The sequence below is a fragment of the Heterocephalus glaber genome, unplaced genomic scaffold (assembly GCF_053883595.1).
Source record: "Heterocephalus glaber isolate CG9 unplaced genomic scaffold, H.glaber_assembly_v1.0 deba00001428, whole genome shotgun sequence".
Taxonomy (NCBI): domain Eukaryota; kingdom Metazoa; phylum Chordata; class Mammalia; order Rodentia; family Bathyergidae; genus Heterocephalus; species Heterocephalus glaber.
In genome coordinates, this window is record NW_028258293.1 from 33,554,079 (window position 1) to 33,564,876 (window position 10,798).

General features: G+C 46.3%; 1 protein-coding gene and 1 long non-coding RNA gene across 32 annotated transcripts in view; one reads left to right on the forward strand and one right to left on the reverse strand.

The window, feature by feature from the left end:
• The window catches only part of Tenm4 (teneurin transmembrane protein 4), a 2,854,999-nt gene that overhangs the window by 413,395 nt on the left and 2,430,806 nt on the right, over nt 1-10,798 (reverse strand). The window lies entirely within an intron of this gene.
• The window catches only part of LOC110346700 (uncharacterized), a 52,851-nt gene continuing 43,115 nt past the window's right edge, over nt 1,063-10,798 (forward strand). Inside the window, exon 1 of the long non-coding RNA XR_002390908.2 lies at nt 1,063-1,974. This is a non-coding gene — a long non-coding RNA (uncharacterized LOC110346700). The remainder of the gene's footprint in view (nt 1,975-10,798) is intronic.

A 10,798-nucleotide genomic window follows, 5' to 3' on the forward strand; every position in this document is an offset into this window, starting at 1 on the left:
CAGAGGAGAAACCCAGCCAAACATGTGGACCCAGTAAAAGCCAACAGCTGGGCCACTGGCTACCTTTTCTTCTGTTCCTTGGAATATTCTGGCAATGAGGAGACAATCTCAGCAACTTATAGAATATTTCCCAGGATGTTCCAGTCTCTAAGGGAACAATCTGCTCCTTTCTCACACATTATAATCCCTTTTCTTGGAAGACCAATTCTTGTGTGGGTGTATACACACACACACACACACAATTAATCTGAGTATGATTAATAAGATTTCAGTGATAAATCTAATAATAGTAATGACTAATATTTATTTAGTTAATGCAAAGTAAGAGTGGTTATTGTATTCATCATTTTATACAGGCTTCACCACAACCCCTGCTCTGTGATCCCCATTTTACGGATGAGGAAACAGGGCGGGCTGACTTGCAAAGGACAGGCTGCTGGTCAGGGGTGCAGATGATGTGGAGTCGGGTAACCTACTCTCTCTCTCTCTCTCTCTCTCTCTCTCTCTCTCTCTCTCTCGTCTCCTCCAACTATGTAGAAAAGGCTCACCTGTTATGCTTTTCTTTCCTGGGGCTATTTTCTTTTTCCTTTGGGTATGTATGGCTGACACAGGGATTCTTCTTCACTGCCGAAACCTATAATCTTGGAGGTTCAGGAAGAAACCCAAAGTTGCCCCTGTCCTTTATTTTTTGTGGTACTGAGGATGAACCCAGGGCCTTTGCACCCTTTTGGTTTTGAGACAAGTTGCTCACTTAGCATGAATCACCCATGCTGACCTTCCAAGACAGCACGGCCCAGCCAGCCCTCTACTCCCGCTCTGGGCCAAGAGATGTGACTGAGTTGCAAAGTTCAGCTCACTTCCTCCAGTACAGACTTTGGAAGCTGAAATTTCCCACATTCTCACCACACAAAAGCCAGGTTGTCTTTTTGCCCTCTTCAAAATATGCCAAAGGAATTTCTCCTCTCCCACAGGAATTTCTCCCGAAATAAACAGAAAGCCTAAGTTGGGAAATAGACAAATCAACATTCCTGGTGTCATTTCCAGAACTGCACAAAACAGCAACTATACAAATCCGCCTCAACACCATTTGGGACCTTGGAGGTACAGGGGGTGGCATCTCTCACCCCCGACTCCCCTTTTGGCCTACATTCACATTTGATTTTCTCTTAAAATCAGAATGTGAAACAAGTAAGAAGACTTGATAAATTAATACCAACTGAGTTGGAAATTGGAGTCAACAGACTGACCACAAGCAAATGAAACATATAAATATCAGAAGACAGCAGCCCCAGATCAACTATAAAGATTGAACCCAAAGCGGGAAAGGGAACTGTTTATCCCATAACTCATGAAGGCTGAAAAGGACTAGGCAGAGTCTGAAAGGTACACCCATTATTCATAACTCACAGAATCAGATGTCCCCAGGACAGTGTGCCGTTCTGGTCTGGGCTGCCCAAGACCCTGTTTCTGCTGCCTCCAAAAGCCTCCATGACTCCCTGCTCTGTGTCTCCCCCTCCCAACTCTCGGGCTTGGTGAGACTCATCTTTCACAGACACTTGGACTGCATCACTCTCAGCTCTGCTTATCTCTTCTGCTTCCCTCTCCTCTGAGCCAGACACCTAGTTCTGCCCCCAAGACCCTTCTCCCTGTCTGTGAATCCTGGCAGCCTCCTCCCCCAGCCCTGCTCATCCGTCCCCGTCCCCAGGAATTCGCTTCCAGCGAGGCACCTGCCTCTGTGCTGGCCTCCACCCAGCATGAGTCAGAGAACTTGCAGGTAGGAAGCAGAGGCCTTAGCTGCTTTCTCCCAACTGTGCCCTCCGGGGGACTCACTACCGGAAGCTGGCTGGAAAGACATCAGACTTGCTCCTGCCCCTCTGGTGAGAGGAGCTTGCTCACTCCCATAAGGAAGAGAATCAGGGAGAAGACCAGGCTTGTGGACTAACGTCTGCATTCAAGCCCAGCTCTGCTTGTTGGGTAAGTGCTAGCCCTGGTTGGGATTCAGACTTCGATCTGTAAAGCAGGGTAAGAAACCCTACCTCACAGCCATCAACACCGTGAGCATCATCATCACCATCTCTGGACAATTTCGGCTTGAAAAGAGTGGTATTGCAGCTAGAAAGGCCTGCATTCTAATTTGACCATTAGAACTTGGAGAAATGGGTGAGCTCTGACTTTTGCTTTCATTATCTGTAAAGTAAAGACAAAACGATCCCCCTCCAGGGTGATGATGGGATTCAATGAGATGATGCATGCAAAAATGGCTTTGCAAACTGTTTAATCTGGTCAAAGGGCAGCATTTCTCCTGCTGAGCTGAAACTTGTCTCCTAGTAACTAACAGGTGTCTGAAACACCCCAAGAAACACTCTGATCTCCCCGCCAGGGCCTCTGAGCCTTCCTTCCTCCTCCTGTCTGAGTAGCCCTATGCCTTAGCCATTCCCAGGGTCTCAGCTTGCTGTGTCCTGGGGTGGGGGGCTCTGTGCAAGGAAACCCTGATGAGGTTTCCTCAGATGGGGTCTAGGGCCGGTGCCTTTGCCCCTCTCCCCTTTGCAAGGTCTCCCTGCTGGCTTTGGTGGAGCATCTCATCACATGCCCCAGGGTGTGAATTCAAGGTAACTGAGCTCAGAGACTTGGCATCTTTTCTGCTTTTGTCATTTCCCTTCCCAGAGATCCCTGCTCCCCAACAAGGTGAATGATATCATCACTGAATTTATTGATTGGAATGATTATTGGAACTACATCATGCAGATTCTCCCCCTATGAATTTGATCTTCAATCCTCCCCCAATTTCACCTTACATTTTCAGCAGAGCTTCTTAGGGATTGGGGAGGGAGGATCTGGACTACTGCTCTTCAGCTCTGCAGGGTGGACAGGACACCCTGTACATCTATACACTCTGTCAAGCTGGATCCCCAGAGACCTTTTCCTAATCCTCACATCAAGCTCGAGTTGGCAATGGCTGTTGTTATTTCCAACACACCTGCCAGACAACACAGACGACAGCCTAGCTGCTGCCACTTGGCTCCTGTCAACCTGCACCTTCTACCATCCTGATGACCACCTGTACTGCACTCTTCTTTGGCATGCGTGAGGGTTTTAACGATTAGAGAGCTTTTTGGTTCTCACGAATTTGTGCAGCAACTGGCTGCCCCAATATGGGGAGACGCTGTTCACAGCATTTCAGCAGCATAGAGAACAATGCCTTTTACCAGGGTTGTTTGCAGCCTGTTTAGCGGTGCTCACAAATGGGGGGGGGGGGGACTGCCACCTTCTGTATGTATACCCCCCTCCCCCAGCACCAGTTTTCTCATCTGTAACATGGGGATAAGGATATGTAAACCACAGGGTCTCTGTTTACATCAAATGACAAAACAAGCACAATATACTTAGAAGAGCACCTCGCACACAGAAAACTCTTACTTTGTCCTTTCCACAACTTGGCCAAAAAACTCGTCGCCCAAGTGCCCCACCCCCTCCTGCACATCACTGACATCTGGTGGCAGATCCTGGTAACTACAGGTGTGCGGACCCTGAACTCCAGAGTCCAGACCCACCCTCTGCCTGGAGGACTACATTTCAGGAACTGTAGTGTGTCCTACAAATAATGCCAGCCAGGATCTGTCTCAGCTTTTCCAATTACCATTTAATTTTATCCCTATCCCCTTCATGTGAGTGTATTATAATGGCAAAGGGAGGGCCAGAGTCTGTTGAATGTATGGGATGAGGGTGGGGAGATCTGCCCTAGGCACTAAATTCCTCCAGGTGAGTGAATCCTCTCATTTCTGACCACATCATCCACTCTACCCGTGACCCTGCTTGGCACATGGTAAGTTCTCAGCAAATATCTATAGGAGAAATGACTTTAGCAAACCTTGTTCTGTGCATGTCCTTCGATTTAGAGAGGGAATATAGGGAAAGGACTGCTCCAGGTGACAAGGAGCGGAGTTTAAACAGGAGTCAGGCAGCTCCTCCCACTTCCTTCCTACTCCGGTGAGGCTGGACCAGAAGTACTGAACGTCCCTAACCTTTCAGAGTGTCACTAATCTTCCACACCTTTATCTGCAAAAGAGGCCTATCCTCTAGGATAGGTGACACAAGGCCAACCTGACCAGTGTAGGCAAGGAGCCAAAACAGAAGCACAAGAATCACATAACCTACAAGGAGTGTTTTGTTTTGTTTTGTTTTCCTTCAGGGATGGGAGCCCCATGCTTACTAAGCAAGTGCTCTACCACTGAGCTACAGCCCCAGCTGGAGAGTGCTTCTCTGGAACAGGGTTGAAAAGCAGTCTAGGACTCTGAAGAAATGTAAGAGTGACTTAGGAGGGCTGGTTCCTGGGACAGGAGAAGGGATGGGGCATTCATGGGGCTTTAGAGGCAGTTCCATGCTCTGTTTCTGAGGTGAGCGGGTGGGGCCATGAGAGCTTAGCATTGTCTTTTACACTACACACCTGTGTTGCAAATACTCGTAAGTATATATGAAAAAATTGAAAATAAATACTTTAAAAGAGATAAGAGCAGAACTAATGTCTGTAAATACAGTAGAGGGATAGAGAAAAGGCAGATATTAAGAAGCTTTGCTGTGGATTTTTTATCTCTTGATAATGTCTGAGAAATATAAGTAGGAATCTTGAGTTATTCTGAATTAATTTCTGATCACTGGATTGTGTCTTGGCCTCAGCATGCTCCAGGGTTGGCATACAGGGTCATGGCCTTAGAGCCTCTACACAGGCCTGACTTTGGAGCCCATTGACAAGGCTGAGAGGCTGAGAAGCAGAATTGGGGATGGAGATGCATCTGGAGAGGCGCCTTTGCTTCTCCTGGCTCCTTGTCTTATACCATAAACTATGCTGCCCACCTCACTTTCCTCTCAGGGATGATGGAGCGCTTAATGAGAACACACAAATGGAGGTGCTTTGTAAACCAGAAAACATGGTGTAACTGTAGGATGACTATTACCATAACTACTCCTGGCAGAAAAGTCCTCTCAAAATGACATAAACTTTCCTCCAAATGTGAGGCATTTGTGTTTTGACTGGGCATAACCTTCAGCCAAGGTTTTCTGGAATAGAACCAAATTCTCCTGCCACTCCAGCCAGAACAGGTAGAAAGTACACTTAGCAGCTGCCTTCCAGAAGGTTTACAATGAGAGGCCGCATAGTACCACGGCTGGGAACTGAACTCCAGGGATAGCTAATGTGGGTTCAAATCTTAGCGACTCTACCTCCTGGTGTGGATACAGTATGACCCTAAGCAAGTTACCTAACCTCTCCATTCCTCATTCACTTTTTGTGTAAAATGGAAAAGATAATAGTAGCTACATCAGAGAGCTCTTAGAAGGATTAAATGAGTTAGTATGTAAAGTGCTTGGAGTGGTGCCTGGTAAAGCGTAAGCTGCATATAAAGGGTAAGCTGCAAATAAACCCAGCCGTTATTAATATTATTACAATATAGTCTCCATTTTATGAAGTGAAGAAATAAGCACAAGAAATGGGCATCAATTGTCGTCATGAATTGGAAAGCTGAGTTAGACACTTGGAAGGACTTTCAGGTAAGGTTGCATCATGAGTATCATGAAATTTAGGGGACCCCCTGGGAGCTCCTTATTACCCTGCATGGGCTGATGAGATGGCAACCTTATTGGCAAAGCTGAGGCTTCAACACTCCTCAGTTCCCCCTCTCCAAGAAATAAGTGCCATAACCCTGATTCCAGAAGAAGCCAGAGCTCAGCTAGAAAAAGGCTGGGAAAAAGCCAGAAAGTAAGCCCCAGGGGTGTCTTTGCTGCCATGGCTCCCATTTCCCAGTAGGCCTGTTCTTTTTTTTCTTTTTTTGGTACCGGGGATCGAACTCGGGTCCTTGCGCTTGCACAGGAGGCGGCAAAACCACTGAGCTAAATCCCCGGCCCGACCTGTTCTTGACCATGGAATTCTGTGAGAGTACCAGGAACTAACATGCGTGGAGCACTTAAAACGGTGCCGGGCACGCGGTATGCTCATTGCTGTGTCTATGTTGTCCCACTCATCCACCTGCCCTTCCTCAGATGACCCTTCTATATTAGCCTGTCCACAATCAAACTTCTGTCCCCATACACATGCTCTGGATCTCTACTGCTCATATGGCCAATGAGCCCCATGTGGCTGTCAAACACTCACAGTATGACTGGTGTGACTGAGAAGCTGAGTTTTTAAATGTTTTTCAGGTGTTCTTATGGACTTTTTTTTTTAAAGAAGTGATTTAATTAATTTACAGAGCTGCCTGTGGCTAGTGGCTACCATGTTGCACCATAGGATTCTAAAATTTAAATGTAGTCATGTCTCTTCTTAAAGAGGCTGAAGTGTCTCCAAGTATCCAATTCCAGAGAGATGCATCCCAGCCCAGCACAATCTCCACAGGAGGGGGCTCCCTGTGTCCACCTGCCCTGCAGCCTGATGGCACAACTTCCTGCTCCCTCTCACAGTGGCTGGGCCTTTGCCCCTCTGCTTCCAGTGCCTTTGTGCCTTGCCTTCAGGAAGCTTTCTTGGGCACTCCCCTCTCATCCCACTACTCCTGACTCTCTTGGCCTCCAGGGTTTCTCCTGCCGGTGTTTAGCTAGCAGGGTTGTACTTGACCATATACCAGCTTAGCTCTCCTTTTCATTGCACCCTGAGTTCTGACCAGGGCTGGCTGCAAGCATGCTGATGGCTAGTGCTCTGAGGTGCACAGAGATCTGTAAGATCCAGTTGATTCTGTGGGTCCACAGTAGTCTCCCTTGGGAGGAAGCTCTGATTTCCACTCAGGCCCTTCTACCTAGCAAAGCTGGACCTCTCAGCATCACTCCCACACACTACTGCACTTCTTCAGTCCTAAGATGCCAGCAGTTACAAGATGCAACATTGATTTAGTAATAGTGTTTTTGAGAAAAGAAAACAAAACACTATGGTAAATGTACACATTGATTGTAAGACACATTTTGCTCTCAGACATGTCAAAATGCAAAGAAAAAATGGCTTAAGATCAAGGAAAGTGAAGCAAAGTGTGAGCTGGCCTCTTGTGAAATCTCCTCTCTGGAGAATCCCTCATTGTGGGCACACAAAGGGCTCCTTGCTCAGCACAGGCTCCTTGCTCCTCATCCTGTTTTAGACTGGGTGGGCCTCCTGAACAGGAGCCAGCAGACATGGATGGTGGTGTTTTGAAGGCATCAAATAGATAGTTGAATGAAAAAATGTTTTTCTGACTATAGAAATAGTTCATCATTATTGTACATAACCTTTTAAAAATGTCAGGGCCTTTCCATTAACTATTCTCCCTCATAAAACACACCTACCCCAGGTTTCATCTGCCTGTCCCTTCCTGGTCTATCAGTTATAGATCCCCATAGGAGTGCTCTTCCCTTAGGTCCCAGCTGAAGTCAGCTCACTTTCCCATGTTCCATCAGTTTTTCCCAAACTATCTTATTTCCCCCCTAGAACTTATTAGGGTTTGGAATTAATCACCCAATTATTTATTCTGTTTTTTTCCTAACAAGATTGTAAGCATCTCAAAAGCAAAGATTTTGTCTAGTAGACATTCAAGACACTTTTGCAAGGCAAGTGACTCAGTGGCAGAGACCTTTCCTGCCATGGCCCTGGCCCTGGATGGGTCCCCAGCAACACAAAGAAAGAAAAAAAGAAAAAGAATAAATGTTTTTCTAACTGACCGTACAGGAAACAATAAAGTAAAATAAAGAGTTTCTGTGCCCCCACTATTCAGAGAGACTCACAAAAACTTTCAGTGTGTGGCTACCCCTCCAGATATTGTGTGTGTGTGTGTGTGTACACGCTCCTATACTTTTTATTAGAGTTGTGATCTCTCCATATATTTTATTTTCTACTATGCTGTATGTACGTATATATGACTACACAATCAGTATCTTTCACATCATATGCACAACTAGCCATCACTGTTTTTAAAGGAGGGTCACTCTTTCTGCGTGGAGTAGTAACAGATGTAACCACCCCCTGCAGGTGGACACCTAGGTTGTTCTAGTCCTCCCATGATGACACACAGTGCTGCCGAAGAGCATCTTTGTGCAAATACCTTTTATGCTGTTCTGCTTACTTCCATTACCCATTAGTACTGGGTCCAGAGGCAGGTGCTTATTCCTAGGCTTTGGATGAGTGGTAAGAAAGGGGCCAGTTCTCAAGTGGGGGATTTCACTGTGCACAAAGGACCTCTCCAGGTTCAGAGGGGCCTGAGAAAGAGACGAGAGACAGGCCCGTCTCCATCATTTGGGCCATGATTGATTGGGGCGATTTATACAGTACCCCAGGGTTCTCGCACTCTGGCAAGCACCCCGGGAAAGGTTTGAAGCTCCACCTAAGAGCTGCCTGGAGCTAGTGGCTTAGCCATTTAAGGGTTTTGTGGTAAATATATTTTTTAAAAATTAACTATCTTGAAGGTTTTACAATCTACAGATACATGCATGTACATGCCAGTTAGGTGCAACTTATAATTAAATTCTGTAATTATACCTGACTTATCCTACAACTTAATATAGCACAGGTAGGAGCTGCCAACTAACCCCAATTTCAGTTCAAAAGGGTGAAATCACTATTTTCACCTTCTCGGCATATTTAATAGCAGGTATAAAAGCAATGAATATAATTTGGCTTCATTTGGAATTCCCATTTATGTTACTGCTTCTTTACAACTTTGGTTGAGCTGAAATTTACAACTTTGTACTACTTGAGTCCGATAGCAAATCCAGCCTGATATTGAGTAAAAATCTCCAATTTGGAAACCAAGAAAGAAAGAACATAGGAAAATAGTGACTTCGCCATTCTCTAGGCTTTACACCCTCCCAGGCCCTGCTAGTTCTGACCTCAACTGCCTTCAGTAAGGTCAGATATCGGAGTAGTGCTGATCCTTCCTATGTGAATACCACATCACAGGCTAGAATACATGTTGCATTCTTTGTTGTTCTTGATCCTCACAGCAGCCTTGGGAGGTTGGCCCAGCAGGGTTACTGAGCTCATTTTACAGATGACCTAATGAGGCTCAGGGGAGAGAACGGACTTGTCCAAGATCACAGAGCAAACAAGAGTTAGGACAGAAACTCCACATGTTGCTGCAATGAACAAATGTTCCAAACTGTTGGGCAAACACTATAATCACTGAGCAGGGGGGACCTGGATAGGACAAGTTGGATAACTCGACCAGCTGAGTGGTAGAGCTGGGATTTGAGGCTAGATTTCCAAATCCCTTCTCTAATCTTGAAGTGTCTTCCTATAAAATTCCTATTACAAAGTGAAATGGCAATGGAAAGAAACAGAAAACAACTGCGCTGCTGGTTTTGTGTCAACGTGGCGAGGCTCCACTGCCCAGTTATTCAATCAGATGCTAACCTGGATACTGCTGTGAAGGCAGGTTGTAGGTGTGGCTGAAATCTACCATTAATTGACTTTGTTTTTGGTTTTTTGAGACAGGGCCTCACTATGCAGCCCAGGCTGACCTTGAACTCACAACAATCCTCCTGCCTCAGCCTCCCGAGTGCTGAGTGCTAGATTACAGGCGTGCAGCTCCATGCTTGGCACTATTGACTCTAAGTAAAAGAAGTTATTCTCCATAATCTGAGTGGGCCTTATCCAATCAGATGGGAGGCAGTTGGAAGAAAAGTGGGGGTTTCTCAGAGAGAAAGAAGTTCTGCCTCATGGCTGCAGTATCCACTTCTGCCTGAGCCTGAGTCTCCAGCCTGCTGGCCCATCCTTCAGATTGCAGATTTGCAGCCCCATGATTACTGGAGCTGATTCCTAACTATACCTATGGATATACTACATGATTACAAATATTTGTGAGCATATGGAGAGAATCCATAGATTTGCATGCATGCAGACACAGGAATCGCCCATTGGTTCCATTTTGGGATGCTGACCCACATACCATATTAACCAACTGATCAAACTACTATCACCAGTAGGACACAGAAGGGTACCATGTGCTTTCAAGGAAGCCCCGGAGAAGGACACAACACCATTTATGCAGTATTACCTTTATAATTAGGAAAAGATAACATATTAATTGAAGAGTGAAAAGGAGCTCTCTTTCCTCAGGGGCTCACAGGCCAGCAACTTTGCTGCCCACAGAGCCCTGCAGCCACAGTGCCTCTTATGCAGAATTCACCTTTGGTGAATGTCCATGTGAAGATTTCTCAGACTCTTGTGCTGTTTCCTCTGGCCTCCTTTCTCTCTGCCCCCTTCCCCCCCACCCCCCATTTTTCCTTTGCCCTGCGCAAGCACACACAGACTCATACTCGCTGATTAAAATTTCTTCTCTGCCATCTTCCAGTGCAGGGTAATTTTATGAAGCCAGCATATGCTGTGAGTCACTTGTACACATCTGTGGATTCCCGTCAGAGCTGCTTGTCTGTGTACAGAGGGATGTCAACATTTATGGCAGTGAGCCGAGACGTGTGGCAGTTCAAGGAAGCCAGGTGCCAGCTACCTATCCAAGCGGCAGGATGGTTTTTATGAAGTAGAATATTGCCACTTATTATTTATTTCACTTATTTTTAAAATGTGATCAGTATAATTCAGCAATGAATTTTGCCAAATACAAGTATTTGTGAAGCCCCCTTGCCAGGCTTGGTGCAAGAAAGCCCATGTGGAGTGAGGCAACTCCAGCCCCAAAAGTAAAGCAGACTCTTTTCTGTGGGCCTTGGGAGCAATGGGTCTCCCTGCTGGGTGCCCAGGAGATGAGCCAAGGAAACCTCTCAGTGAGCAAGACAGAGTGCAGAAGAGCCACAGAGCTGGAGGCGCCACACCTGGATGTCTGTGCCACACAGTGGGGGC